The sequence below is a fragment of the Henckelia pumila genome, chromosome 4, assembly GCF_033568475.1.
Source record: "Henckelia pumila isolate YLH828 chromosome 4, ASM3356847v2, whole genome shotgun sequence".
In the NCBI taxonomy this organism is placed as follows: domain Eukaryota; kingdom Viridiplantae; phylum Streptophyta; class Magnoliopsida; order Lamiales; family Gesneriaceae; genus Henckelia; species Henckelia pumila.
In genome coordinates, this window is record NC_133123.1 from 188,099,124 (window position 1) to 188,125,999 (window position 26,876).

The window sequence follows — 26,876 nt, forward strand, 5'->3', positions numbered from 1 at the left end:
TGCACGTTTTAAAGTCAAAATAAATTTTCCTGAATCCGAATTCAGTGGTTTCCAAAAATGTCCATCCCTATGTCATTTTAGGAAATCCTACTCCCTTACTCTTATTTAAGAAGTCCAACTCCTTAGTTCATTACATTTAACTCTTTAAATTTAACTATCTCAACGGGGATTAAAACTCCATTACACTGTGTGACCCTCAATGGTTCAGGGATACAGCTAGCCGTGGGCTCACAACTCCTTGTGACTCGGAACAACACTTTTCGACTTGCCCAACGAATCATGGTAAAGCGCCTAGCAACATCGCCCCATGATTCCCTAGGTATCACTGATAGTGCCTACAAGAACCAGTAGATTTTGGTTAGCGTACAGTACGGTCCCTTCATCCATATATCCCGATCGAATCAACAACCATTGGTATATCGAGAGTCGCTCAAGATTCGATAACTATGCAATACATCTTGAAGATCAAATTAGTGACATCGCATGTGCTACTAAGAAACCATTTCTTAAATCACATCAATTACTCTGGCCAGAGATTTATCACACTAATATCTCCTCAGATCGCATAGGATATCCACACTCGCAAGTATGTGGTGAATCCTTGACAACAATGCATTGACTCCTATATGTGTCGTAACTGTACCCAATCTCGACACCTGATGACCCCCTCAGAGTCGGTAAACGAGTCAAAGCACAGTACTAGCATATAGAGTCTCCATGATGTTTCAAGTCGTAAGGACTAATGGTGTACAACCAAAACCGCGGACTTTATCCACTCGATAAGTGATAACCACTTGGAAAGTCCGGATAGGGTAGTTCGACTATTCATCCTATGAATATCCATTTGCATGCTTCGAACATCTCCATGTTCCCTACCAATGAAACGTGGTACTCCGCATCGCAAATGCTAGTCTCAAACTCGAGCGATCCTTATCCTTATTATCGGACGGCTCAATCGACTAGGAACGGTTTTAGAATATACAGTGACTATAAGATGTATTTCATGATAGACATCTCCATGTTCTACCACATCTTACATACACTATAGTATATTCAAGGTCTTTATCAAAACAACAATAGTATATCACAATATAACAATATGAAGTAATATAAAGTCATTGCCATAAAAGTGTAAATAATATTAAACAAAAGATTGTTTATACAAAGAGTCAACAAAGCCCATAGCCACACAGTTGGCTCACTGGGCACCCACTCTTACAAATTTTGTCTAAAACATGCATACAACAATAATATCATATATTATATAGGATGATCGATTCCATTTCTAATCGACCCGTGGTTGCCAATCACGAGTCTTAGTCCAATCCTAGGTAATATGCAGGTATGCAATGCAATCCTATTACATTGTGCTTCCAATTTACATTTCTTCCGTCTTTATTGTCTGCTGGGCCCACCTTCGTCTTCAAATCTTCATCTCCCACTAAATCTAATGTATTTACAATAAATAACAATGACAAGTAGGGGATACATTTTTAAGGGGTGGGCACGGGCCATAAACCAAGCCCACTTTTACTACATATGACAATTCATATTGGGCCATAAACCAGGCCCATTAATAAATCCAACAATAATAAAAACAAATGTAAATTCCTAACATACACCTACAAAATTGGTCATGGCAATCGATCATCCTTATCCAATAACATTTAATTCAAAATTAATTTATTGGATAACATGCAATGGCAATTTAAATTTAAAATGATAAAATCATATTCCATATATAAAATCTTATTTTACATACAAAATCATATTTTATCTTTTTATCAAATAAAATCATATTTTATCTATAAAATCCAATTTTATACATAAAATCATATTTTACTCAATATATCCATAAGATCATATCTTATCATCAATTGTACCAAAAATAATTAATCTCATAAAATCTGATTTAACGAATAAAATTTATAAATTTTCCAAAAATTCAAATTTATCCAAAAATCAATTTTAAAATTTTCGGACTCGAACAATTCGATCCGATGCCTCGTGGACCAATCAAAAATAATTTTCGATTGAACCAAAAATAGAATTTTAACATATTAAAATTTTAATTTTAAAATTAAAAAATTAATTTTTCCGCGGGCCGCCCGGGACGCTCCCGTGCTGCCCGCGCCCCAAAGGGCTCGGGCCGGGCAGCCCGGCTACCCCTAGGGCAGTGACGATCGCTGCCCATGGGCAGCGCCGTGCGCCGCCCTGCGCAGCGCCTAGCGCTGCGCTGGGCAGCGACCATCGCTGCCCCCCCCACCCGGGCAGCGATCCAATCGCTGCCCGGGTTTTGCCCGAAATTTTTTTTTATTTTTTATTTTTAAAATATTTATTATGTTTCAAAAACCGAGGCTTAAAAATTTTTTTGTACAATCGATTAATTTAATCGCTTGATCTGAGCAACCTGGCTCTGATACCACTGTTGGAGAACGGCGATCAGATCAATCAGAATTGATACCCGGTGCAGCGGAAGTTTAAAAATTTATATGGAACGATTCCATAATGGGTATCAAAACTTTACGATTAAATTGTGTGTGTAAAAATTAAATAACAATTATAAATTTTTACCTCCAATCTCGAATCGAGATTATGGACACCAACAGATTGCTCTGCTCTTGTTGTATCTCCCAGGAACTGATGGACGAATTATTCTTCAATCAGGTCCACGAACAGAGATTTAATCCCTCTGATAGATTGCACTAGAAAATCTATCAGAAGTTTCTACGAAGAGAATTAACGAATTTGATCCGTTAAACCAGACTGTAATTCAAAATTCACAGGCTGGATTTTCCTGAGCAGAGGGGACGGGGGCGGCCACTGTTAGAGAAAAATACTAGGGTTTTTTTGAAAATTGTGACCTGTTGTGTGTAATTTCTGTACTGCATTAACTTATTTATAATGTAGGCCGCTAACAGCTTAGGGCCCATTAGTCATAAGTTCAAGCCCGACAAGCAAAGCCCGCATGTTCAGAAATTAATATAAAATTCATCGTGACTCTGATTGATAAACCGATTTCACCAATGTGCATAGAAACCATTTCTGCACCTTTTAAAGTCAAGATAAATTTTTCTGAATCCGAATTCAGTGATTTCCAAAAATTCCCATCCCTATGTCATTTTAGGAAATCTTACTCCTCTACTCTTAAATAAGAAGTCCAACTTCTTTGTTCATTAAATTTAACTCTTTAAATTTAACTATCTCAACGGGGATTAAAAATCCATTACTCTGTGTGACCCTCAATGGTTCAGGGATACAGCTAGCCGTGGGCTCACAACTCCTTGTGACTCGGAACAACAATTTCCGACTTGCCCATCGAATCATGGTAAGAGCGCCTAGCAACATCGCCCCATGATTCCCTAGGTATCACTGATAGTGCCTGCAAGAACCAATAGATTTTGGTTAGCGTACAGTACGGTCGCTTCATCCATATATCCCGATCGAATCAACAACCATGGGTAAATCGAGAGTCGTTCTAGATTCGATAACTATGCAATACATCTTGAAGATCAAATAGTGACATCGCATGTGCTACTAAGAAACCATTTCTTAAAACACATCATGTACTCTGGCCAGAGATTCGTCACACTAATATCTCCTCAGATCGCATAGGATATCCACACTCGCAAGTATGTGGTGAATCCTTGACAACAAAGCATTGACTCCTATATGTGTTGTAACTGTACCCAATCCCGACACCTGATGACCCCAATAGAGTCGGTAAACGAGTCAAAGCACAGTACTAGCATATAGAGTCTCAATGATGTTTCAAGTAGTAAGGACTAATGGTGTACAACCAAAACCGCGGACTTTATTCACTCGATAAGTGATAACCACTTGGAAAGTCCGGATAGGGTAGTTCGATCATTCATCGTATGAATATCCATTTGCATGCTTCGAACATCTCTATGTTCCTTACCAATGAAATGTGGTACTCTGCATCGCAAATGCTAGTCTCAAACTCGAACGATCCTTATCCTTATTATCGAACGGCTCAATCGACTAGGAACAGTTTAGAATATACCGTGACTATAAGATGTGTTTCATGATAGACATCCCCATGTTCTACCATATCTTACATACACTATAGTATATTCAAGGTCTTTATCAAAACAACAATAGTATATCACAATAAACAATATGAAGAAAGATAAAGTCATTGTCATTAATAAAAGTGTAAATTATATTAAACAAAAGATTGTTTATACAAAGAGTCATCAAAGCCCTTAGCCACAAGTTGGCTCACCGGGCACCCACTCTTTCACTAATGCACCGGATCCCATCAGAACTCCGAAGTAAAGCGTGCTTGGGCTAGAGCAGTACTAGGATGGGTGACCCCTTGGGAAGTCCTCGTGTTGCACTCTTTTTTTTCATTAATTTCTTTTTTTTCTTACTCGTACTTCTTGTTCTTTCGATTCCTCGCCGTCCTATTTCCGACTTTTTCAGTCCAATCCGCAGATAGAAAAGATGCAATAGACTGAATTATTCGATGTGAACGTGCGATCTGGGTGACGCGGGCCGCTTCGGTGGGTCCCAGCGAGACATACGGGAAAAAAGCCCCGTAAAACCATCTTCGTTTTGGAATTTGAGCGTCTCCATCTCTTTAACCTAGATACGTACTATAGGTATCATGTGGAGTTTCGCGTGAGCAGGCTGAAGCTCAAGTAACTCTCAGTCGATCAAAAGTTATGTCCGTTTGAAAATGCAGCTCCTGTTCCTCCGATCCGCAGTTCGAGAGACAAAAAAATAAAGAATTCATTCACTGTTGGGTGCGATCATAGCAGCACTAATGCACCGGATCCCATCAAAACTCCGAAGTTATGCGTGCTTAGGTAAGCGCAGTACTAGGATGGGTGACCCCCTGGGAAGTCCTCGTGTTGCACCCCTTTTTTTATTTGTTTCTTTTTTTCTTACTCGTACATCCTGTTCTTCCGATTCCTCTCCGTCCTATTTCCGACTCTTTTAGTCTAATCCGCGGATTGAAAAGATGCAATAGACTGAATCACACGACGTGAACGTGCGATCTGGGTGATGCGGGCCATTTTGGTGGGTCCCAACGCGCCCTACGGGAAAAATGCCCCCAAAGACCTTCTCCGGGTTTGAATTTGAGCTTCTCCGTCTCTTAGACCGAGATACATGTTGTGGGTATCGAGAAGAGCTTCACGTGAGCAGGCTGAAGCTCCCGTAACTCTCAGCAGATCAAAATTTATGTTCGTTTGAAACTGCAGCTCCTGTTCCTCCGATCCGCAATTCGAGAGACAAACAATAAAGAATTCATTCACTTTTGGGTGCGATCATACCAAAACTAATGCACCGAATCCCATCAGAACTCCGAAGTTAAGCTTGCTCGGGCGAGAACAGTAGTAAGATGTGTGACCCCCTGGGAAGTCCTCATGTTGCACCCCTTTTTCATTAATTTTTTTTTTCTTACTCGTACTTCTTGTTTTTCCGATTCCTTGTCGTCCTATTTCCGACTCTTTCAGTCCAATCCGCGGATAGAAAAGATGCATTTAGACTTAATCACACGACGTGAACATGCGATCTGGGCCGCTTCAGTGGGTCCCAGCGCGCCCTACGGGAAAAACACCCTAAAAGACCATCTCTGGGATGTAATTTGAGCGTCTCTGTCTCTTAGACCGAGATACTTGCTGTAGGTATCGAGAGAAGCTTTGCGTGAGCAGGCAGAAGCTCCCGTAACTCTTAGCCGATCGAAAGTTATGTCCGTTTGAACTGCAGCTCCTGTTCCTCCGATCCGCAATTCGAGAGACAAAACAATAAAGAATTCATTCACTGTAGGGTGCGATCATACCAGCACTAATGCACCGGATTCTATCAGAACTCCGAAGTAAAGCGTGCTTGGGCTAGAGCAGTACTAGGATGGGTGACCCCCTGGGAAGTCCTCGTGTTGCACTCCTTTTTTCATTAATTTCTTTTTTTTCTTACTCGTACTTCTTGTTCTTTCGATTCCTCTCCGTCCTATTTCCGACTCTTTCAGTCCAATCCGTGGATAGAAAAGATGCAATAGACTGAATCATACGATGTGAATGTGCGATCTGGGTGACGCGGTCCGCTTCGATGGGTCCCAGCGCGACATACGGGAAAAATGCCCCGAAAGAGCATCTCCGTTTTGGAATTTGAGCGTCTCCATCTTTTTAACCGAGATACACACTATAGGTATCGAGTGGAGCTTCGCGTGAGAAGGCTGAAGCTCAAGTAACTCTCAGCCGATCGAAATTTATGTCCGTTTGAAACTGCAGCTCCTGTTTCTCCGATCCGCAATTCGAGAGACAAAAAAAAAAATTCATTCACTGTTGGGTGCGATCATACCATCACTAATGCACTGGATCCCATCAGAACTCTGAAGTTATGCGTGCTTGGGCAAGAGCAGTACTAGGATGGGTGACCCCTTGGAAAGTCCTCGTGTTGCACCCCTTTTTTTATTAGTTTTTTTTTCTTACTCGTACATCTTGTTCTTCCGATTCCTCTCCGTCCTATTTCCGACTCTTTCAATCCAATCTGCGGATAGAAAATATGCAATAGACTGAATCACACGACGTGAACTTGTGATCTGGGTGACGCGGGCCACTTCGTTGGGTCCCAGCGCGCCCTACGGGGAAAAATGCCCCCAAAGACCATCTCCAGGTTTGAATTTGAGCTTCTCCGTCTCTTAGACCGAGATACGCGCTGTAGGTATCGAGAAGAGCTTCGCGTGAGCAGGCTGAAGCTCCCGTAACTCTCAGCAGATCGAAAGTTATGTCCGTTTGAAACTGCAGCTCCTGTTCCTCCGATCCACAATTCGAGAGACAAAACAATAAAGAATTCATTCACTGTTGGGTGCGATCATACCAGCACTAATGCACCGAATCCCATCAGAACTCCGAAGTTAAGCGTGCTTAGGCGAGAGCAGTACTAGGATGTGTGACCCCTTGGGAAGTCCTCGTGTTGCACCCCTTTTTTCATTAATTACTTTTTTTCTTACTCGTACTTCTAGTTTTTTCGATTCCTCGCCGTCCTATTTCCGACTCTTTCAGTCCAATCCGCGGATAGAAAATATCCAATATACTGAATCATATAATGTGAACGTGCGATCTGGGTGATGCGGGCCGCTTCGGTGGGTCCCAGCGCAACATACGGGAAAAATACCCCGAAAGACCATCTCCATTTTGGAATTTGAGCGTCTCCGTCTCTTTAACCGAGATACGCACTATAGGTATCGAGTAGAGCTTCGCGTGAGCAGGCTGAAGCTCCAGTAAATCTCAGCCGATCGAAAGTTATGTCCGTTTGAAACTGCAGCTCCTGTTCCTCCGATCCGCAATTCGAGAGACAAAAAAATATAGAATTCATTCACTATTGGGTGCGATCATACCAGCACTAATGCACCGGATCCCATCAGAAATCCGAAGTTATGCGTGCTTGGGCAATAGCAGTACTAGGATGGGTGACCCCCTGAGAAGTCCTCGTGTTGCACCCTTTTTTTTATTAGTTTCTTTTTTTCTTACTCGTACATCTTGTTCTTCCGATTCCTCTCCGTCCTATTTCCGACTCTTTCAGTCCAATCCGCAGATAGAAAAGATGCAATACACTTAATCATATGATGTGAACGTGCGATTTGGGTGATGCGGGCCGCTTCGGTAGGTCCCAGCACGCCCTATGGGAAACATGCCCCAAAAGACCATCTCCGGGTTGTAATTTGAGCATCTCCGTCTCTTAGACCGAGATACTTTCTGTAGGTATCGAGAGGAGCTTCGTGTGAGCAGGCTGAAGCTCCCGTGACTCTTAGCCGATCGAAATTTATGTCCATTTGAAACTGCAGCTCCTGTCCCTCCGATCCGCAATTCGAGAGACAAAACAATAAAGAATTCATTCACTGTTGGTTGCGATCATACCAGCACTAATGCACCGGATCCCATCAGAACTCTAAAGTTAAGCGTGCTTGGGCGAGAGCAGTACTAGGATGTGTGACCCCCTCGAAAGTATTCGTGTTGCACCCCTTTTTTATTAGTTTCTTTTTTTCTTACTCGTACATCTTGTTCTTCCGATTCCTCTCCGTCCTATTTCCGACTCTTTCAGTCCAATACGCGGATAGAAAAGATGCAATAGACTTAATCACACGACGTGAATGTGCGATCTGGGTGATGCGGGCCGCTTTGGTAGGTCCCAGCGTGCCATACGGGAAATAGCCCCGAAAGAATATCTCCGGGTTGTAATTTGAGCGTCTCCGTCTCTTAGACCGAGATACTTGCTGTAGGTATCGAGAGGAGCTTCGTGTGAGCAGGCTGAAGCTCCCGTAACTCTTAGCCGATAGAAAGTTATGTCTGTTTGAAACTGCAGCTCCTGTTCCTCCGATCCGCAATTCGAGAGACAAAACAATAAAGAATTCATTCACTGTTGGGTGCGATCATACCAGCACTAATGCACCGGATCCCATCAGAACTCCAAAGTTAAGCAGGCTTGGGTGAGAGCAGTACTAGGATGGGTGACCCCTTTAAAAAACCTCGTGTTGCACCCCTTTTTTCAATATTTTCTTTTTTTCTTACTCGTACTTCTTGTTCATTCGATTCCTCGCCGTCCTATTTCCGACTCTTTCAGTCCAATCCGTGCATAGAAAAGATGCAATAGACTGAATCATTCGATATGAACGTGCAATCTGGGTGACGCGGGCCGCTTCGCTGGGTCCCAGCGCGACATACGGGAAAAATGCCCCGTAAGACCATCTCCGTTTTGGAATTTGAGCGTCACCGTCTCTTTAACCAAGATACGCACTATAGGTATCGAGTGGAGCTTCGCGTGAGCAGGCTTAAGCTCCAGTAATTCTCAGCCGATCGAAAGTTATGTCCATTTGAAACTGCAGCTCCTGTTCCTCCGATCCGCAATTCGAGAGACAAAAAAATAAAGAATTCATTCACTGTTGGGTGCGATCATAGCAGCACTAATGCACCGGATCCCATCAGAACTCCCAAGTTATGCGTGCTTGGGTAAGAGCAGTACTAGGATGGGTGACCCCCTGGGAAGTCCTCGTGTTGCACCCCTTTTTTTATTAGTTTCTTTTTTTTCTTACTCGTACATCCTGTTCTTCCGATTCCCCTCAATCCTATTTCCGACTCTTTCAGTCCAATCCGCGGATTGAAAAGATGCAATAGACTAAATCACACGACGTGAACATGCGATCTGAGTGACGCGGGCTGCTTCGATGGGTCCCAGCACGCCCTACGGGAAAAATGCCCCCAAAGACCATCTTCGGGTTTAAATTTGAGCTTCTCCGTATCTTAGACCAAGATACGCGCTGTGGGTATCGAGAAGAGCTTCACGTGAGCAGGCTGAAGCTCCCGTAACTCTCAGTAGATCGAAAGTTTGGTTCGTTTGAAACTGCAGCTCCTGTTCCTCCGATCCGCAATTCAAAAGACAAAACAATAAAAAATTCATTCACTGTTGGGTGCGATCATACCAACACTAATGCACCAGATCCCATCAGAACTCCGAAGTTAAGCGTGCTCGGGCGAGAGCTGTACTAGGATGTGTGACCCCCTGGGAAGTTCTCGTGTTGCACTCCTTTTTTCATTAATTTCTTTTTTTTCTTGCTCGTATTTCTTGTTCTTTCGATTCCTCGCCGTCCTATTTCCGACTCTTTCAGTCCAATCTGCGGATAGAAAAGATGCAATAGACTGAATCATACGATGTGAACATGCGATCTGGGCGACGCGGGCCGCTTCGATGGGTCCCAGCACGACATACGGGAAAAATGCCCCGAAAGAGCATCTTTGTTTTGGAATTTGAGCATCTCCGTCTCTTTAACCGAGATACGCACTATAGGTATCGAATGGAGCTTCGCGTGAGCAGGCTGAAGCTCCAGTAACTCTCAGCCGATCGAAAGCTATGTCCGTTTGAAACTGCAGCTCCTATTCCTCCAATCCGCAATTTGAGAGACAAAAAAATAAAGAATTCATTCACTATTGGGTGCGATCATACCAGCACTAATGCACCGGTTCCCATCAGAACTCCGAATTTATGCGTGCTTGGGCAAGAGCAGCACTAGGATGGTTGACCCCCCGGGAAGTCCTCATGTTGCACCCCTTTTTTTATTTGTTTCTTTTTTTCTTACTCGTACATCTTGTTCTTCCCATTACTTTCCGTCCTATTTCCGACTCCTTCAGTCCAATCCGCGGATAGAAAAGATGCAATAGACTGAATCACACGACGTGAACGTGCGATCTGGGTGATGCGGGCCGCTTCGGTGGGTCCCAGCGCGCCCTGTGGGAAAAACGCCCCGAAAGACCATCTCCGGGTTGTAATTAGAGCGTCTTCATCCCTTAGACCGAGATACTTGCTGTAGGTATCGAGAGGAGCTTCGCGTGAGCAGGTTGAAGCTCCCGTAACTCTTTGCCGATCGAAGGTTATGTCTGTTTGAAACTGCAGCTCCTATTCCTTCGATCCGCAATTCGAGAGACAAAACAATAAAGAATTCATTCACTGTTGGATTCGATCATTCCAGCACTAATGCACCGGATCCAATCAGAACTTCGAAGTTAAGCATGCTTGGGCGAGAGAAGTACTAGGATGGGTGCCCCCCGGGAAGCCCTCGTGTTGCACCCCTTTTTTCATTAATATCTTTTTTTCTTACTCGTAATTCTTGTTCTTTCGATTCTTCGCCGTCCTATTTCTGACTCTTTCAGTCCAATCTGCGGATAGAAAAGATGCAATAGACTGAATCATAAGATGTGAACGTGCGATCTGGGTGACGCGGGCCGCTTCGGTGGGTCCCAGCGCGACATACGGGAAAAATGCCCCGAAAGACCATCTCCCTTTCGGAATTTGAGCGTCTCCATCTCTTTAACCGAGATATGCAGTATAGGTATCGAATGGAGCTTCGCGTGAGTAGGCTTAAGCTCCAGTAACTCTCAGCCGATCGAAATTTATGTCCGTTTGAAACTGCAGCTCCTGTTCCTCCGATCCGCAATTCGAGAGACAAAACAATAAAGAATTCATTCACTGTTGGGTGAGATCTTACCAGCACTAATGCACCGGATCTCATCAGAACTCCAAAGTTAAGCGTGCTTGGGCGAGAGTAGTACTAGGATGTGTGACCCCCTGGGAAGTCCTCGTGTTGCACCCCTTTTTTCATTAATTTCTTTTTTTCTTACTCGTACTTCTTGTTCTTTCGATTCCTCTCCGTCCTATTTCCTACTCTTTCAGTCCAATCCGCGGATAGAAAAGATGCAATAGACTAAATCATACGATTTTAACGTGCGATTTGGGGGATGCGGGCCGCTTCGGTGGGTCCCAGCGCAACATACGGGAAAAATGCCCCGAAAGACCATATTCATTTTGGAATTTGAGCGTCTTTGTCTCTTTAACCGATATACGCACTATAGGTATCGAGTAGAGCTTCGCGTGAGCAGGCTGAAGCTCCAGTAACTCTTAGCCGATCGAAAGTTATGTCCGTTTGAAACTGCAGCTCCTGTTCCTCTGATCCGAAATTCGAGAGACAAAAAATAAAGAATTCATTCACTGTTGGGTGCGATCATACCAGCACTAATGCACCGGATCCCATCAGAACTCCGAAGTTATGCGTGCTTGGGCAAGAGCAGTACTAGGATTGGTGACCCCCTGGGAAGTCCTCGTGTTGCACCCTTTTTTTTTTATTAGTTTCTTTTTTTCTTACTTGTACATCTTGTTCTTCCGATTCCTCTCCGTCCTATTTCCGACTCTTTGAGTCCAATCCGTGGATAGAAAAGATGCAATAGACTGAAATACACGACGTGAACGTGCGATCTGGATGTTGCGGGCCACTTCGGTGGGTCCCAGCACGCCCTACGGGAAAAATGCCCCCAAAGACCATCTTCGGGTTTGAATTTGAGCTTCTCCATCTCTCAGACCGAGATACGCGCTGTAGGTATCGAGAAGAACTTCGCGTGAGCAGGCTGAAGCTCCCGTAACACTCAGCAGATCGAAAGTTATGTCCGTTTGAAACTGCAGCTCCTGTTCCTCCGATCCGCAATTCGAGAGACAAAAAAATAAAGAATTCGTTCACTGTTGGGTGCGATCATACCAGCACTAATACATCGGATCCCACCAGAACTCCGAAGTTAAGCGTGCTTGGGCGAGAGCAGTACTAGGAGGATGGGTGACCCCCTGGGAAGTCCTCGTGTTGCACCCCTTTTTCATTAATTTCTTTTTTTCTTACTCGTACTTCTTGTTTTTCCGATTCCTCTCCATCCTATTTCCGACTCTTTCAGTCCAATCTGCGGATAGAAAAGATGCAATAGATTTAATCACACGACGTGAACGTGCGATCTGGGTGACGCGGGCCGCTTCAGTGGGTCCCAGCGCGCCATACAGGAAAAACGGCACGAAAAACCATCTCTGGGTTGTAATTTGAGCGTCTCCGTCTCTTAGACCGAGATACTTGCTGTAGGTATCAAGAGGAGCTTCGCGTGAGGAGGCTGAAGCTCCCGTAACTCTTAGCCGATTGAAAGTTATGTTCGTTTGAAACTTCAGCCCCTGTTCCTCCGATCCGCAATTCGAGAGAAAAACTATAAAGAATTCATTCACTGTTGGGTGTGATCATACCAGCACTAATTCACCGGATCCCATCAGAACTCCGAAGTTAAGCGTGCTTGGGCGAGAGTAGTACTAGGATGGTTGACCTCCTGGGAAGTCCTCGTGTTGCACCCTTTTTTTCATTAATTTCTTTTTTTCTTACTCGTACTTCTTGTTCTTTCGATTCCTCGCCGTCCTAATTCCTACACTTTCAGTCCAATCCGCGGATAGAAAAGATGCAATAGACTGAATCATACGATGTGAACGTGCGATTTAGGTGACGCGGGGCGGTTCGGTGGGTCCCAGCGCAACTTACGGGAAAAATGCCCCGAAAGACCATCTCCATTTTGGAATTTGAGCGTATCCGTCTCTTTAACCGAGATACGCACTATAGGTATCGAGTAAAGCTTTGAGTGAGCAGGCTGAAGCTCCAGTAACTCTCAGCCGATCTAAAGTTATGTCCGTTTGAAACTGCAGCTCCTGTTCCTCCGATCCGCAATTTGAGAGACAAAAAAATAAAGAATTCTTTCACTGTTGGGTGCGATAAGAACTCCGAAGTAAAGCGTGCTTGGGCGAGAGAAGTACTAGGATGGTTGACCTCCTGGGAAGTCCTCGTGTTGCACCCATTTTTCATTAATTTCTTTTTTTCTTACTCGTACTTCTTTTTTTTCCGATTCCTTGCCGTCCTATTTCCGACTCTTTCAGTCCAATCTGCGGATATAAAAGATGCAATAGACTTAATCACACGACGTGAACGTGCGATCTAAGTGATGCGGGCCGCTTCGGTGGGTCCCAGCGCGCCCTACGGGAAAAACGCCATGAAAGACCATCTCCGGGTTGTAATTTGAGCGTCTCCGTCTCTAAGACCGAGATACTTGCTGTAGGTATCGAGAGGAGCTTCGTGTGAGCAGGCTGAAGCTCCCGTAACACTTAGCCGATCGAAAGTTATGTCCGTATGAAACTGCAGCTCCTGTTCCTTTGATCCGCAATTCGAGAGACAAAAAAATAAAGAATTCATTCACTGTTGGGTGCGATCATACCTACACTAATGCACATGATCCCATCAGAACTCTGAAGTTATGAGTGCTTGGGCAAGAGCAGTACTAAGATGGGTGACCCCTTGGGAAGTCCTCGTGTTGCACCCTTTTTTATTAGTTTCTTTTTTTCTTACTCGTACATCGTGTTCTTCCGATTCCTCTCCATCATATTTCCGACTCTTTCAATCCAATCCGCGGATAGAAAAGATGCAATAGACTAAATCACACGATGTGAACGTGCGATCTGGGTGACGCAAGCCACTTCGGTGGGTCCCAACGTGCCCTACGGGAAAAATGCCCCCAAAAACCATCTCCGGATTTGAATTTGAGCTTTTCCGTCTCTTAGACCGAGATACGCGATGTATATATGGAGAAGAGCTTCACGTGAGCAGGCTGAAGCTCCCGTAACTCTCAGTAGATCGAAAGTTATGTTCGTTTGAAACTGCAGCTCCTGTTCCTCCGATCCGCAATTCGAGAGACAAAACAATAAAGAATTCATTCAATGTTGAGTGTGATCATACTAGCACTAATGCACCGGATCCCATCAGAACTCCGAAGTCAAGCGTGCTTGCACGAGAGCATTACAAGGATGGGTGACCCCCTGGAAAGTCCTCGTGTTGCACCCCTTTTTCATTAATTTATTTTTTTCTTACTCGTACTTCTTGTTTTTCCGATTCGTCGCCGTCCTATTTCTGACTCTTTCAGTCCAATACGCGGATAGAAAAGATGCAATAGACTTAATGTGAACGTGCGATCTGGGTGACGCGGACCGCTTCGGTGGGTCCCAACGCGCCCTACGAGAAAAACGCCACGAAAGGCCATCTTCGGGTTGTAATTTGAGCGTCTCCGTCTTTTAGACCGAGATACTTTCTGTAGGTATCGAGAGGAGCTTCGCGTGAGCAGGCTGAAGCTCCCGTAACTCTTAGCCGATCGATAGTTATGTCCGTTTGAAACTGCAGCTCCTGTTGGGTGTGATCATACCAGCACTAATGCACCGGATCCCATCAGAACTTCGAAGTTAAGCGTGCTTGGACGAGAGCAGTACTAGGATGGGTGACCCCTTGGGAAGTCCTCGTGTTGCACCCCTTTCTTCATTAATTTCTTTTTTTCTTACTCGTACTTCTTGTTCTTTCGATTCCTCGCTGTCCTATTTCCGACTCTTTCAGTCCAATCCGCGGATAGAAAAGATGCAATAGACTGAATCATACGATGTGAACGTGCGATCTGGGTAACGTGGGCCGCTTTGGTGGGTCCCAGCACGACATACGAGAAAAATGCCCCGAAAGACCATCTCCATTTTTGCATTTGAGCGTCTTCGTCTCTTGAACCGAGATACGCACTATAGGTATCAAGTGGAGCTTCGCGTGAGCAGGCTGAAGCTCGAGTAACTTTCAGCCGATCGAAAGTTATGTACATTTGAAACTGCAGCTCCTGTTCCTCCGATCCGCAATTCGAGAGACAAAAAAATAAAAAATTCATTCACTGTTGGGTGCGATCATACCAGCACTAATGCACAGGATCCCATCAGAACTCTGAAGTTATGCGTGCTTGGGCAAGAGCAGTACTAGGATGGGTGACCCCCTGGGAAGTCCTCGTGTTGCACCCCTTTTTTTATTAGTTTCTTTTTTTCTTACTCGTACATATTGTTCTTCCGATTCCTCTCCGTCCTATTTCCGACTCTTTCAGTCCAATCCGCGGATTGAAAAGATGCAATAGACTGAATCACACGACGTGAACGTGCGATCTGGTTGACGTGGGCCACTTCGGTGGGTCCCAGCATGCCCTACGGGAAAAATGCCCCCAAAGACTATCTTCGGGTTTTAATTTGAGCTTCTCCGTCTCTTAGACCGAGATACTTGCTGTAGGTATCAAGAGGAGCTTCGCGTGAGCAGGTTGAAGCTCCCGTAACTCTTAGCCGATCGAAAGTTATGTCCGTTTGAAACTGCAGCTCCTGTTGGGTGTGATCATACCAGCACTAATGCACCGGATCCCATCAGAACTTCGAAGTTAAGCGTGCTTGGGCGAGAGCAGTACTAGGATGGGTGACCCCTTGGGAAGTCCTCGTGTTGCACCCCTTTCTTCATTAATTTTTTTTTTCTTACTCGTACTTCTTGTTCTTTCGATTCCTCGCCGTCCTATTTCTGACTCTTTCAGTCCAATCCGCGGATAGAAAAGATGCAATTGACTGAATCATACGATGTGAACGTGCGATCTGGGTAACGCGGGCCGCTTCGGTGGGTCCCAGCACGACATACGGGAAAAATGCCCCGAAAGACCATCTCCATTTTTGCATTTGAGCATCTTCATCTCTTGAACCGAGATACGCACTATAGGTATCAAGTGGAGCTTCGCGTGAGCAGGCTGAAGCTCCAGTAACTCTCAGCCGATCGAAAGTTATGTACGTTTGAAACTGCAGCTCCTGTTCCTCCAATCCGCAATTCGAGAGACAAAAAAATAAAAAATTCATTCACTGTTGGGTGCGATCATACCAGCACTAATGCACATGATCCCATCAGAACTCTGAAGTTATGCGTGCTTGGGCAAGAGCAGTACTAGGATGGGTGACCCCTGGGAAGTCCTCGTGTTGCACCCCTTTTTTTATTAGTTTCTTTTTTTCTTACTCGTACATATTGTTCTTCCGATTCCTCTCCGTCCTATTTCCGACTCTTTCAGTCCAATACGCGGATAGAAAAGATGCAATAGACTTAATGTAAAACGTGCGATCTGGGTGACGCGGACCGCTTCGGTGGGTCCCAACGCGCCCTACGAGAAAAACGCCACGAAAGACCATCTTCGGGTTGTAATTTGAGCGTCTACGTCTTTTAGACCGAGATACTTGCTGTAGGTATCGAGAGGAGCTTCGCGTGAGCAGGTTGAAGCTCCCGTAACTCTTAGCCGATCGAAAGTTATGTCCGTTTGAAACTGCAGCTCCTGTTCCTCCGATTCGCAATTCGAGAGACAAAACCATAAAGAATTCATTCACTGTTGGGTGCGATGATACCAGCACTAATGCACCGGATCCCATCAGAACTCCGAAGTTAAGCGTGCTTGAGCGAGAGCATTACTAGGATGGGTGATCCCCTGGAAAGTCCTCGTGTTGCACCCCTTTTTCATTAATTTCTTTTTTTCTTACTCGTAATTCTTGTTTTTCAGATTTCTCGCCGTCCTATTTTCGACTCTTTCAGTCCAATCCGCTGATAGAAAATATGCAATAGACTTAATCACACGACGTGAACGTGCGATCTAGGTGATGCGGGCCGCTTCGGTGGGTCCCAGCGCGCCCTACAAGAAAAACGCCATGAAAGACCATCTCCGGGTTGTAATTTGAGCGTCTCCGTCTCTAAGACCGAGATACTTGTTGTAGGTATCGAGAGGAGCTTCGCGTGAGCAGGCTGAAGCTCCCGTAACACTTAGCCGATCGAAAGTTATGTCCGTATGAAACTGCAGCTCCTGTTCCTCTAATCCGCAATTCGAGAGACAAAAAAATAAAGAATTCATTCACTGTTGGGTGCGATCATACCTACACTAATGCACAGGATCCCATCAGAACTCCGAAGTTATGCGTGCTTGGGCAAGAGCAGTACTAAGATGGGTGACCCCCTGGGAAGTCCTCGTGTTGCACCCTTTTTTTATTAGTTTCTTTTTTTCTTACTCATACATCGTGTTCTTCCGATTCCTCTCCATCATATTTTTGACTCTTTCAATCCAATCCGCGGATAGAAAAGATGCAATAGACTGAATCACACGATGTGAACATGCGATCTGGGTGACGCAAGCCACTTCGGTGGGTCCCAACGTGCCCTACGGGAAAAATGCCCCCAAAAACCATCTCCGGATTTGAATTTGAGCTTTTCCGTCTCTTAGACCGAGATACGCGATGTATATATGGAGAAGAGCTTCACGTGAGCAGGCTGAAGCTCCCGTAACTCTCAGTAGATCGAAAGTTATGTCCGTTTGAAACTGCAGCTCCTGTTCCTCCGATCCGCAATTCGAGAGACAAAACAATAAAGAATTCATTCAATGTTGGGTGTGATCATACCAGCACTAATGCACCGGATCCCATCAAAACTCCGAAGTCAAGCAAGCTTGCACGAGAGCATTACAAGGATGGGTGACCCCCTGGAAAGTCCTCGTGTTGCACCCCTTTTTCATTAATTTATTTTTTTCTTACTCGTACTTCTTGTTTTTCCGATTCGTCGCCGTCCTATTTATGACTCTTTCAGTCCAATACGCGGATAGAAAAGATGCAATAGACTTAATGTAAAACGTGCGATCTGGGTGACGCGGACCGCTTCGGTGGGTCCCAACGCGCCCTACGAGAAAAACGCCACGAAAGACCATCTTCGGGTTGTAATTTGAGCGTCTACGTCTTTTAGACCGAGATACTTGCTGTAGGTATTGAGAGGAGCTTCGCGTGAGCAGGCTGAAGCTCCCGTAACTCTTAGCCGATCGAAAGTTATGTCCGTTTGAAATTGCAGCTCCTGTTGGGTGTGATCATACCAGCACTAATGCACCGGATCCCATCAGAACTTCGAAGTTAAGCGTGCTTGGGCGAGAGCAATACTAGGATGGGTGACCCCTTGGGAAGTCCTCGTGTTGCACCCATTTCTTCATTAATTTCTTTTTTTCTTACTCGTACTTCTTGTTCTTTCGATTCCTCGCCGTCCTATTTCCGACTCTTTCAGTCCAATCCGCGGATAGAAAAGATGCAATAGACTGAATCATACGATGTGAACGTGCGATCTGGGTAACGCAGGCCGCTTCGGTGGGTCCCAGCATGACATACGGGAAAAATGCCCCGAAAGACCATCTCCATTTTTGCATTTGAGCGTCTTCGTCTCTTGAACCGAGATACGCACTATAGGTATCAATTGGAGCTTCGCGTGAGCAGGCTGAAGCTCGAGTAACTCTCAGCTGATCGAAAGTTATGTACGTTTGAAACTGCAGCTCCTGTTCCTCCGATCCGCAATTCGAGAGACAAAAAAATAAACAAATCATTCACTGTTGGGTGCGATCATACCAGCACTAATGCACAGGATCCCATCAGAACTCTGAAGTTATGCGTGCTTGGGCAAGAGCAGTACTAGGATGGGTGACCCCCTGGGAAGTCCTCGTGTTGCACCCATTTTTTTATTAGTTTCTTTTTTTCTTACTCGTACATATTGTTCTTCCGATTCCTCTCCGTCCTATTTCCGACTCTTTCAGTCCAATCCGCGGATTGAAAAGATGCAATAGACTGAATCACACGATGTGAACGTGCGATCTGGTTGACGTGGGCCACTTCGGTGGGTCCCAGCATGCCCTATGGGAAAAATGCCCCCAAAGACTATCTTCGGGTTTGAATTTGAGCTTCTCCGTCTCTTAGACCGAGATACTTGCAGTAGGTATCGAGAGGAGCTTCGCGTGAGCAGGTTGAAGCTCCCGTAACTCTTAGCCGATCGAAAGTTATGTCCGTTTGAAACTGCAGCTCCTGTTGGGTGTGATCATACCAGCACTAATGCACCGGATCCCATCAGAACTTCGAAGTTAAGCGTGCTTGGGCGAGAGCAGTACTAGGATGGGTGACCCCTTGGGAAGTCCTCGTGTTGCACCCCTTTCTTCATTAATTTCTTTTTTTCTTACTCGTACTTCTTGTTCTTTCGATTCCTCGCCGTCCTATTTCTGACTCTTTCAGTCCAATCCGCGGATAGAAAAGATGCAATAGACTGAATCATACGATGTGAACGTGCGATCTGGATAACGCGGGCCGCTTCGGTGGGTCCCAGCACGACATACGGGAAAAATGTCCCGAAAGACCATCTCCATTTTTGCATTTGAGCGTCTTCGTCTCTTGAACCGAGATACGCACTATAGGTATCAAGTGGAGCTTCGCGTGAGTAGGCTGAAGCTCCAGTAACTCTCAGCCGATCGAAAGTTATGTACGTTTGAAACTGCAGCACCTGTTCCTCCGATCCGCAATTCGAGAGACAAAAAAATAAAAATTCATTCACTGTTGGGTGCGATCATATCAGCACTAATGCACAGGATCCCATCAGAACTTTGAAGTTATGCGTGCTTGGGCAAGAGCAGTACTAGGATGGGTGACCCCCTGGGAAGTCCTCGTGTTGCACCCATTTTTTTATTAGTTTCTTTTTTTCTTACTCGTAAATATTGTTCTTCCGATTCCTCTCCGTCCTATTTCCGACTCTTTCAGTCCAATCCGCGGATTGAAAAGATGAAATAGACTGAATCACACGACGTGAACGTGCGATCTGGTTGACGTGGGCCACTTTGGTAGGTCCCAGCATGCCCTACGGGAAAAATGCCCCCAAAGAATATCTTCGGGTTTGAAATTGAGCTTCTCCGTCTCTTAGACCGAGATACTTGCTGTAGGTATCGAGAGGAGCATCGCGTGAGCAGGTTGAAGCTCCCGTAACTCTTAGCCGATCGAAAGTTATGTCTGTTTGAAACTGCAGCTCCTGTTCCTCCGATTCGCAATTCGAGAGACAAAACCATAAAGAATTCATTCACTGTTGGGTGCGATCATACCAGCACTAATGCACCGGATCCCATCAGAACTCCGAAGTTAAGCGTGCTTGAGCGAGAGCAGTACTAGGATGGGTGATCCCCTGGGAAGTCCTCGTATTGCACCCCTTTTTCTTTAATTTCTTTTTTTCTTACTCGTAATTCTTGTTTTTCAGATTTCTCGCCGTCCTATTTTCGACTCTTTCAGTCCAATCCGCTGATAGAAAATATGCAATAGACTTAATCACATGACATGAACGTGCGATCTGGGTGAAGCGGGCCGCTTTGGTGGGTCCCAGAGCGCCTTACGGGAAAAACGCCCCAAAAGACCATCTTCGGGTTGTAATTTGAGCGTCTCCGCCTCTTAGACCGAGATACTTGCTGTAGGTATCGAGAGGAGCTTCGCGTGAGCAGGCTGAAGCTCCCGTAACTCTTAGCCGATCGAAAGTTATGTCCATTTGAAACTGCAGCTCATGTTCCTGTGATCCGCAATTCGAGAGAAAAACAATAAAGAATTCATTCACTGTTGGGTGCGATCATACCAGCACTGATGCACCTGATCTTATCAGAAATCTGAAGTTATGCGTGCTTGGGCAAGAGCAGTACTAGGATGGGTGACCCCCTGGGAAGTCCTCGTATTGCACCCCTTTTTATTATTAGTTTTTTTTTTCTTACTCATACATCTTATTCTTCCGATTCCTCTCCGTCCTATTTCCAACTCTTTCAGTCCAATCCGCGGATAGAAAAGTTTCAATAGACTGAATCACACGACATGAACATGCGATCTGGGTGACGTGGGCCACTTCGGTAGGTCCCAGCGTGCCCTACGAGAAAAATGCCCCAAAAGACCATATTCGGGTTTGAATTTGAGCTTCTCCATCTCTTAGACCGAGATACGCTTTGTAGGTATCGAGAAGAGCTTCGCGTGAGTAGGATGAAGCTCCCGTAACTATCAGCAGAACGAAAGTTATGTCCGTTTGAAACTGCAGCTCCTGTTCCTCCGATCCGCAATTCGAGAGACAAAACAATAAAGAATTCATTCACTGTTGGGTACGATCATACCAGCACTAATGCACCGGATCCCATCAGAAATCCGAAGTTAAGCGTGCTTGGGCGAGAGCAATACTAGGATGGGTGATCCCCTGGGAAGTCCTCGTGTTGCACCCATTTTCATTAATTTCTTTTTTTCTTACTCGTACTTCTTGTGTTTCCGATTCCCCGCCGTCCTATTTCCGACTCTTTCAGTCCAATCTGCTGATAGAAAAGATGCAATAGACTTAATCACACGACGTGAACGTGCGATCTGGGTGACGCGGGCCGCTTCAGTGGGTCCCAGCGCGCCCTACGAGAAAAACGCCTTTAAAGACCAACTCCGGGTTGTAATTTGAGAGTCTCCGTCTTTTAGACCGAGATACTTGCTGTAGGTATCGAGAGGAGCTTCGCGTGAGCAGGCTGAAGCTCTTGTAACTCTTAGCCGATCGAGAGTTATGTCCGTTTGAAACTGCAGCTCATGTTCCTCCGATCCGCAATTCGAGAGAAAAACAATAAAGAATTCATTCACTCTTGGTTGCGATCATACCAGCACTAATGCACCGGATTCCATCAGAACTCCGAAGTTATGCGTGCTTGGGCAAGAGCAGTACTAGGATGGGTGACCCCCTGGGACTCTGACTAGCTCCTGCCCCTCCTGTTGTCAAGTACACATACAAAACAAGACAACAACCGGATAACTCCGGTGAGAATAAAATCCCAATATAAGCGACATAACATGCAATATCAAATAAGTATATCAAAAACATGATATAACATAAACATTATTCGATGATAAATAAATATGAAATGCATGTGTTTAAAAATCGGGATTATCAAATCGGATAATCAAAGAAGACTCGATACTTCGGTTGGGATCCCGAGGACAAGATCACGCAACAAACTCACCGACTCTCCCGCTCAAGGTGGTGTCACGTGTCTCAAATCTCTAGACTTTGGTGCAACTATAATGATTATTCGGGTCGCTAGGCGTAACTCAACAACCTAGGACACTCAAATATAGCTCCCAAATCGTCTTATTCGCATCGGGGCAACTCAGCCCATTTCAAAATCAAGGATTTAGGCTCAAGATGAATGCACATGATTCAGATGTAATTAAATCAAATTAAAACAACAAATCTCTTTATTCAGACATCAAAATATCGTAGATGTCATCTCATTCAATTCATATATTCAAAATCATGAATATAATATCGAAACTCATTGAATTAATTTCAAATAAGCAAAATCATGTTTTTCGATCAAATAAATGCATCAATATTCCAAATCAAAATCATATAAACAAATTCATGTCTTTCAATTCATATCGAAAATTAATCAATTAAATTAATAGCTCATACAAAATCATATAAGAGCATATATTCAATCACTATCAAATAATCATGCAAGTATGTGATTTTAACGGGAACTCGAGAATCTCAATCTCGCTCGAGTGTTCATTCCCTTCGAAATCAACATCAGCTCATACCTCAGTTTTCCAAATCTGGAAAAGCTCAAATCCCTAGACTGCTGATTTCTACCTCTAATTATCCTCGAATGGCTTCCAATCTGCGAAAAATCACATAATATACAAAAAGTCAACTTTGATCAACTTTGGTCAAACTTTGACCGCTAAATTGCAAACTTTATTGTGTTCTCACCGATTCACGGTTTCGAATCTCAACTCGAAACTTGTATATTTGAATTCATCACGTCGAGATGATCAAAATTGGGTAATATGTCGAAATCCGGTGGCTCGCCAGAGAAGATGGCGGCGACGCGGCGGTCCGACGGCGGTGATGCAAAAATTCTCCAAAAATTATGAAATTTGGCAGGGTTGTTGAGATTGACGAGACGATCTCAACCATCTAAGCCACGCCCGAAACGGAGCTCCGATGCGCCGTAGATCGGAGAAACACAGGGCGGCGCCGGCGAAGTCTTTGAGCTCCGATCTTGGCCTGAAATGGTCTAAAACCGACGGGTTATGGTTGGGAAATGTTCTACACACCTCATAGCATCGATTAATAGCCTTAAAACCAACAAAAATGGGCTCGAATCGCGAATTTTCCGACGAAGAAGATGATGAATAGTACCTGCACGAATTTCGTCTGTTCTACATCAATTTCCCAGTGATCCAACCGTCTGATCATCGATATTTTTACAACAATAGCTTTGTCTTGATGTTGGCTACAAAGTGACCGATCGGATCTTTGATCGAAACTCCGATGAACGTCCAAAAAAATAAAAAATGTGGACTGCTACAGTACCCACGAAAATTCTGTGCAGAACTCGTCTGTTATTTCTCATTTTCCCGGCGATCCAACCGTTCGGATCTCGGACTAATTTATTTGATACACAATTGGTAAAATTAATCCTCAATCTGATATTTTTCTGGTGCACAAACCCAAAATCTATTAACATCATTATCTGAAATTATTGACTTTGACCAGTCAATTGAACTCATAATTTTTCAAATTAAAATAAAAGTCCAACTTAAACTCTGACCAGTCAACTCGGTCAAATATTCTCCAAATCAATTTATCCGGCATAAATAATTATTTTTATTTCAATATCTCAATAATTATTTCAAAATGCCAAATAATACCAGATATCCAGAAATAGTCAAATTCATTGATTAATTGGTATGTGTATTTTATAAATACACTCTATAATCTCATTAGCAATAATAATTATTTCATCAACTCAATAATTATTTTAATTGCTAATTAATTCGATAATCAATTTTTGATGCGTTACAATTCTCCCCCTCTAAGAATTGATTTCGTCCTCGAAATCGCATGCAATCTGAGCACATCAGATAAAGATCTGAAAGAATCTGTACTCAATCTCATTGCAATAAAGAGATTCGGATATCTCTAACTCATAGCATGTTCTATCTTCTAAGTGATTTCTTCGACCTTCTTTAACTCATTATACTGAAACAACTAGAATTGAATTGTTCTAGAACTACTTCTCTTTCGGTACGTAATTTGTATCTGTCATCGGTTATCGATCAATCAAAGTAGTTCAAAGTCTCATTCAATTTAGTCTCATCTCGCAAAAGTATAAAGGAACGAATCTTGTTCCATTATTAAAGTCTGAATCAAGACTTACAACTCTGACACATCTGTCTCGCACTGTTCTGATTCTATTCGGAATCATAATCGCTTTCTCTTACATCTATGACCACATCAGGTCAAATCGTACTCTATCGCTGATGTATTTCAGAATCATCATTCTCGAAATGAGAAGAAAATTTGCAGTACTCATCGTATCTTGATTCGAAAAGAATCATCTCTAAACTCTTCTGGTATTTGTTCAAATCAGAACAATCAACCAAATCATGAATCTAGCCAACTAGTGCAAACTCTGTTGGAAAACTGGCGAGTTCCCAGACCAATTACGATTGATACCCGGTGCAGCGGAAGTTTAAAAATTTTCATGGAACGTTTCCATGGTATGGGTATCAACCGTTCATCGATTGAATTACGTGTGTGTAAAATTTAAATAACAATTAAATAAATTTTACCTCAAATCTCGCAACGAGATTAATGGACACCAACAGAACAATTCTGCTCTTGTTGTCTCTCCCTGGAACCGATGAACGCCTTCAATCAGGTCCACGAACAGAGGTTTAATCCCTCTGATAGATTGCACTAGAAAATCTATCAGAAGTTTTCTGCGAAGAGATTGAACGAATCTGATTCGTTATTCCTTACTGCGATTCAAAATCACAGACCGGAATTTTCTCGGGCAGAGCAAAGGGAGGGGACGGCCGATCGGTTTTGAGAGGGTCTAGGGTTCGAAATTTTGCTCTCAAAATAATGACCTGTTGTGTGTAATTTCTGTACTGAAATAACTTATTTATAATGCAGGCCACTAACACCTTAGGGCCCATTAGTCATAAGCTGGGGCCCGACAAGCAAAGCCCGCTCGTTCAGAAATTAATATAAAATTCATCGTGACTCCGATTGATGAAACGATTTCACCAATGTGCACAGAAACCATTTCTGCACGTTTTAAAGTCAAAATAAATTTTCCTGAATCCGAATTCAGTGGTTTCCAAAAATGTCCATCCCTATGTCATTTTAGGAAATCCTACTCCCTTACTCTTATTTAAGAAGTCCAACTCCTTAGTTCATTAAATTTAACTCTTTAAATTTAACTATCTCAACGGGGATTAAAACTCCATTACACTGTGTGACCCTCAATGGTTCAGGGATACAGCTAGCCGTGGGCTCACAACTCCTTGTGACTCGGAACAACACTTTCCGACTTGCCCAACGAATCATGGTAAAGCGCCTAGCAACATCGCCCCATGATTCCCTAGGTATCACTGATAGTGCCTACAAGAACCAGTAGATTTTGGTTAGCGTACAGTACGGTCCCTTCATCCATATATCCCGATCGAATCAACAACCATTGGTATATCGAGAGTCGCTCAAGATTCGATAACTATGCAATGCATCTTGAAGATCAAATTAGTGACATCGCATGTGCTACTAAGAAACCATTTCTTAAATCACATCAAGTACTCTGGCCAGAGATTTGTCACACTAATATCTCCTCAGATCGCATAGGATATCCACACTCGCAAGTATGTGGTGAATCCTTGACAACAATGCATTGACTCCTATATGTGTCGTAACTATACCCAATCTCGACACCTGATGACCCCCATAGAGTCGGTAAACGAGTCAAAGCACAGCACTAGCATATAGAGTCTCCATGATGTTTCAAGTCGTAAGGACTAATGGTGTACAACCAAAACCGCGGACTTTATCCACTCGATAAGTGATAACCACTTGGAAAGTCCGGATAGGGTAGTTCGATTATTCATCCTATGAATATCCATTTGCATGCTTCGAACATCTCCATGTTCCCTACCAATGAAACGTGGTACTCCGCATCGCAAATGCTAGTCTCAAACTCGAGCGATCCTTATCCTTATTATCGGACGGCTCAATCGACTAGGAACGGTTTTAGAATATACAGTGACTATAAGATGTATTTCATGATAGACATCTCCATGTTCTACCACATCTTACATACACTATAGTATATTCAAGGTCTTTATCAAAACAACAATAGTATATCACAATATAACAATATGAAGTAATATAAAGTCATTGCCATAAAAGTGTAAATAATATTAAACAAAAGATTGTTTATACAAAGAGTCAACAAAGCCCATAGCCACACAGTTGGCTCACTGGGCACCCACTCTTACAATCTCCCACTTGCCCTATAGCCAACTAGTCATACTACGTAGACCCATTGCTTCGCGATGTTTGTCAAACAATGGTCCTGGCAAAGGCTTAGTAAGTGGATCAGCGATATTGTCTGCAGAGGCCACTCGTTCGACACTGATGTCTCCTCTTTCCACAATCTCCCGGATTATGTGGTATTTCCTCAGTACGTGTTTGGATCTTTGATGAGACCTTGGTTCCTTTGCTTGAGCAACGGCACCCGTGTTGTCGCAGTACACCGGGACTGGACCAACAAATTCAGGAATGACGCCCAACTCTTGGACGAAATTCCTCATCCAAACGGCCTCTTTAGCAGCAGCTGATGCTGCAATGTATTCAGCCTCAGTGGTGGAATCCGCTGTGGTGTCCTGCTTGGAACTCTTCCAAGAGACAGCACCGCCATTGAGCATGAACACAAATCCAGAGGTTGACTTCGAGTCATCCACATCACTTTGGAAGCTAGAGTCGGTATAGCCTTCCAGTTTGAGTTCTCGTCCTCCATAAACCATGAACATAT

At 44.0% G+C, this 26,876-nt stretch overlaps 26 non-coding genes and 8 pseudogenes across 26 annotated transcripts; all 34 read left to right on the plus strand.

The window, feature by feature from the left end:
- Positions 1-4,248: 4,248 nt before the first annotated feature.
- Positions 4,249-4,367, plus strand: LOC140869643 (5S ribosomal RNA; annotated as a pseudogene).
- A 403-nt stretch (positions 4,368-4,770) lies between these two features.
- On the plus strand, positions 4,771-4,889 carry LOC140869518 (5S ribosomal RNA; annotated as a pseudogene).
- A 400-nt stretch (positions 4,890-5,289) lies between these two features.
- Positions 5,290-5,408, plus strand: LOC140869720 (5S ribosomal RNA; annotated as a pseudogene).
- Positions 5,409-5,798: 390 nt separating this feature from the next.
- On the plus strand, positions 5,799-5,917 carry LOC140868094 (5S ribosomal RNA). Its single transcript, XR_012145527.1, has one exon. It is a non-coding gene; the product is annotated as a 5S ribosomal RNA (ribosomal RNA).
- Positions 5,918-6,316: 399 nt separating this feature from the next.
- LOC140869122 (5S ribosomal RNA) lies at positions 6,317-6,435 on the plus strand. Its single transcript, XR_012146512.1, has one exon. It is a non-coding gene; the product is annotated as a 5S ribosomal RNA (ribosomal RNA).
- A 400-nt stretch (positions 6,436-6,835) lies between these two features.
- On the plus strand, positions 6,836-6,954 carry LOC140868367 (5S ribosomal RNA). Its single transcript, XR_012145788.1, has one exon. It is a non-coding gene; the product is annotated as a 5S ribosomal RNA (ribosomal RNA).
- Positions 6,955-7,355: 401 nt separating this feature from the next.
- Positions 7,356-7,474, plus strand: LOC140868765 (5S ribosomal RNA). Its single transcript, XR_012146166.1, has one exon. It is a non-coding gene; the product is annotated as a 5S ribosomal RNA (ribosomal RNA).
- A 401-nt stretch (positions 7,475-7,875) lies between these two features.
- On the plus strand, positions 7,876-7,994 carry LOC140869331 (5S ribosomal RNA). Its single transcript, XR_012146710.1, has one exon. It is a non-coding gene; the product is annotated as a 5S ribosomal RNA (ribosomal RNA).
- Positions 7,995-8,393: 399 nt separating this feature from the next.
- LOC140869064 (5S ribosomal RNA) lies at positions 8,394-8,512 on the plus strand. The gene has a single exon (XR_012146456.1). It is a non-coding gene; the product is annotated as a 5S ribosomal RNA (ribosomal RNA).
- A 401-nt stretch (positions 8,513-8,913) lies between these two features.
- LOC140869001 (5S ribosomal RNA) lies at positions 8,914-9,032 on the plus strand. Its single transcript, XR_012146395.1, has one exon. It is a non-coding gene; the product is annotated as a 5S ribosomal RNA (ribosomal RNA).
- A 402-nt stretch (positions 9,033-9,434) lies between these two features.
- Positions 9,435-9,553, plus strand: LOC140868462 (5S ribosomal RNA). Its single transcript, XR_012145879.1, has one exon. It is a non-coding gene; the product is annotated as a 5S ribosomal RNA (ribosomal RNA).
- A 402-nt stretch (positions 9,554-9,955) lies between these two features.
- LOC140869668 (5S ribosomal RNA) lies at positions 9,956-10,074 on the plus strand (annotated as a pseudogene).
- Positions 10,075-10,475: 401 nt separating this feature from the next.
- LOC140869602 (5S ribosomal RNA) lies at positions 10,476-10,593 on the plus strand (annotated as a pseudogene).
- A 401-nt stretch (positions 10,594-10,994) lies between these two features.
- On the plus strand, positions 10,995-11,113 carry LOC140868480 (5S ribosomal RNA). Its single transcript, XR_012145896.1, has one exon. It is a non-coding gene; the product is annotated as a 5S ribosomal RNA (ribosomal RNA).
- A 400-nt stretch (positions 11,114-11,513) lies between these two features.
- LOC140868201 (5S ribosomal RNA) lies at positions 11,514-11,632 on the plus strand. The gene has a single exon (XR_012145627.1). It is a non-coding gene; the product is annotated as a 5S ribosomal RNA (ribosomal RNA).
- Positions 11,633-12,035: 403 nt separating this feature from the next.
- On the plus strand, positions 12,036-12,157 carry LOC140868349 (5S ribosomal RNA). The gene has a single exon (XR_012145771.1). It is a non-coding gene; the product is annotated as a 5S ribosomal RNA (ribosomal RNA).
- Positions 12,158-12,556: 399 nt separating this feature from the next.
- LOC140868109 (5S ribosomal RNA) lies at positions 12,557-12,675 on the plus strand. Its single transcript, XR_012145542.1, has one exon. It is a non-coding gene; the product is annotated as a 5S ribosomal RNA (ribosomal RNA).
- An 891-nt stretch (positions 12,676-13,566) lies between these two features.
- On the plus strand, positions 13,567-13,685 carry LOC140869185 (5S ribosomal RNA). The gene has a single exon (XR_012146573.1). It is a non-coding gene; the product is annotated as a 5S ribosomal RNA (ribosomal RNA).
- Positions 13,686-14,084: 399 nt separating this feature from the next.
- On the plus strand, positions 14,085-14,203 carry LOC140869546 (5S ribosomal RNA; annotated as a pseudogene).
- Positions 14,204-14,544: 341 nt separating this feature from the next.
- LOC140869690 (5S ribosomal RNA) lies at positions 14,545-14,663 on the plus strand. The gene has a single exon (XR_012146800.1). It is a non-coding gene; the product is annotated as a 5S ribosomal RNA (ribosomal RNA).
- A 401-nt stretch (positions 14,664-15,064) lies between these two features.
- Positions 15,065-15,183, plus strand: LOC140868270 (5S ribosomal RNA). Its single transcript, XR_012145695.1, has one exon. It is a non-coding gene; the product is annotated as a 5S ribosomal RNA (ribosomal RNA).
- A 350-nt stretch (positions 15,184-15,533) lies between these two features.
- On the plus strand, positions 15,534-15,652 carry LOC140868390 (5S ribosomal RNA). The gene has a single exon (XR_012145809.1). It is a non-coding gene; the product is annotated as a 5S ribosomal RNA (ribosomal RNA).
- Positions 15,653-16,052: 400 nt separating this feature from the next.
- LOC140868974 (5S ribosomal RNA) lies at positions 16,053-16,170 on the plus strand. Its single transcript, XR_012146369.1, has one exon. It is a non-coding gene; the product is annotated as a 5S ribosomal RNA (ribosomal RNA).
- A 394-nt stretch (positions 16,171-16,564) lies between these two features.
- On the plus strand, positions 16,565-16,683 carry LOC140868640 (5S ribosomal RNA). Its single transcript, XR_012146047.1, has one exon. It is a non-coding gene; the product is annotated as a 5S ribosomal RNA (ribosomal RNA).
- Positions 16,684-17,083: 400 nt separating this feature from the next.
- On the plus strand, positions 17,084-17,202 carry LOC140868824 (5S ribosomal RNA). The gene has a single exon (XR_012146225.1). It is a non-coding gene; the product is annotated as a 5S ribosomal RNA (ribosomal RNA).
- Positions 17,203-17,602: 400 nt separating this feature from the next.
- LOC140869742 (5S ribosomal RNA) lies at positions 17,603-17,721 on the plus strand (annotated as a pseudogene).
- Positions 17,722-18,063: 342 nt separating this feature from the next.
- LOC140870419 (5S ribosomal RNA) lies at positions 18,064-18,182 on the plus strand. The gene has a single exon (XR_012147382.1). It is a non-coding gene; the product is annotated as a 5S ribosomal RNA (ribosomal RNA).
- Positions 18,183-18,583: 401 nt separating this feature from the next.
- On the plus strand, positions 18,584-18,702 carry LOC140868441 (5S ribosomal RNA). Its single transcript, XR_012145859.1, has one exon. It is a non-coding gene; the product is annotated as a 5S ribosomal RNA (ribosomal RNA).
- Positions 18,703-19,052: 350 nt separating this feature from the next.
- Positions 19,053-19,171, plus strand: LOC140868401 (5S ribosomal RNA). Its single transcript, XR_012145820.1, has one exon. It is a non-coding gene; the product is annotated as a 5S ribosomal RNA (ribosomal RNA).
- Positions 19,172-19,571: 400 nt separating this feature from the next.
- Positions 19,572-19,690, plus strand: LOC140869093 (5S ribosomal RNA). Its single transcript, XR_012146484.1, has one exon. It is a non-coding gene; the product is annotated as a 5S ribosomal RNA (ribosomal RNA).
- Positions 19,691-20,091: 401 nt separating this feature from the next.
- On the plus strand, positions 20,092-20,210 carry LOC140869373 (5S ribosomal RNA). The gene has a single exon (XR_012146754.1). It is a non-coding gene; the product is annotated as a 5S ribosomal RNA (ribosomal RNA).
- A 399-nt stretch (positions 20,211-20,609) lies between these two features.
- Positions 20,610-20,728, plus strand: LOC140869028 (5S ribosomal RNA). Its single transcript, XR_012146421.1, has one exon. It is a non-coding gene; the product is annotated as a 5S ribosomal RNA (ribosomal RNA).
- Positions 20,729-21,129: 401 nt separating this feature from the next.
- LOC140868533 (5S ribosomal RNA) lies at positions 21,130-21,248 on the plus strand. Its single transcript, XR_012145946.1, has one exon. It is a non-coding gene; the product is annotated as a 5S ribosomal RNA (ribosomal RNA).
- A 398-nt stretch (positions 21,249-21,646) lies between these two features.
- LOC140869784 (5S ribosomal RNA) lies at positions 21,647-21,765 on the plus strand (annotated as a pseudogene).
- Positions 21,766-26,876: the final 5,111 nt, after the last annotated feature.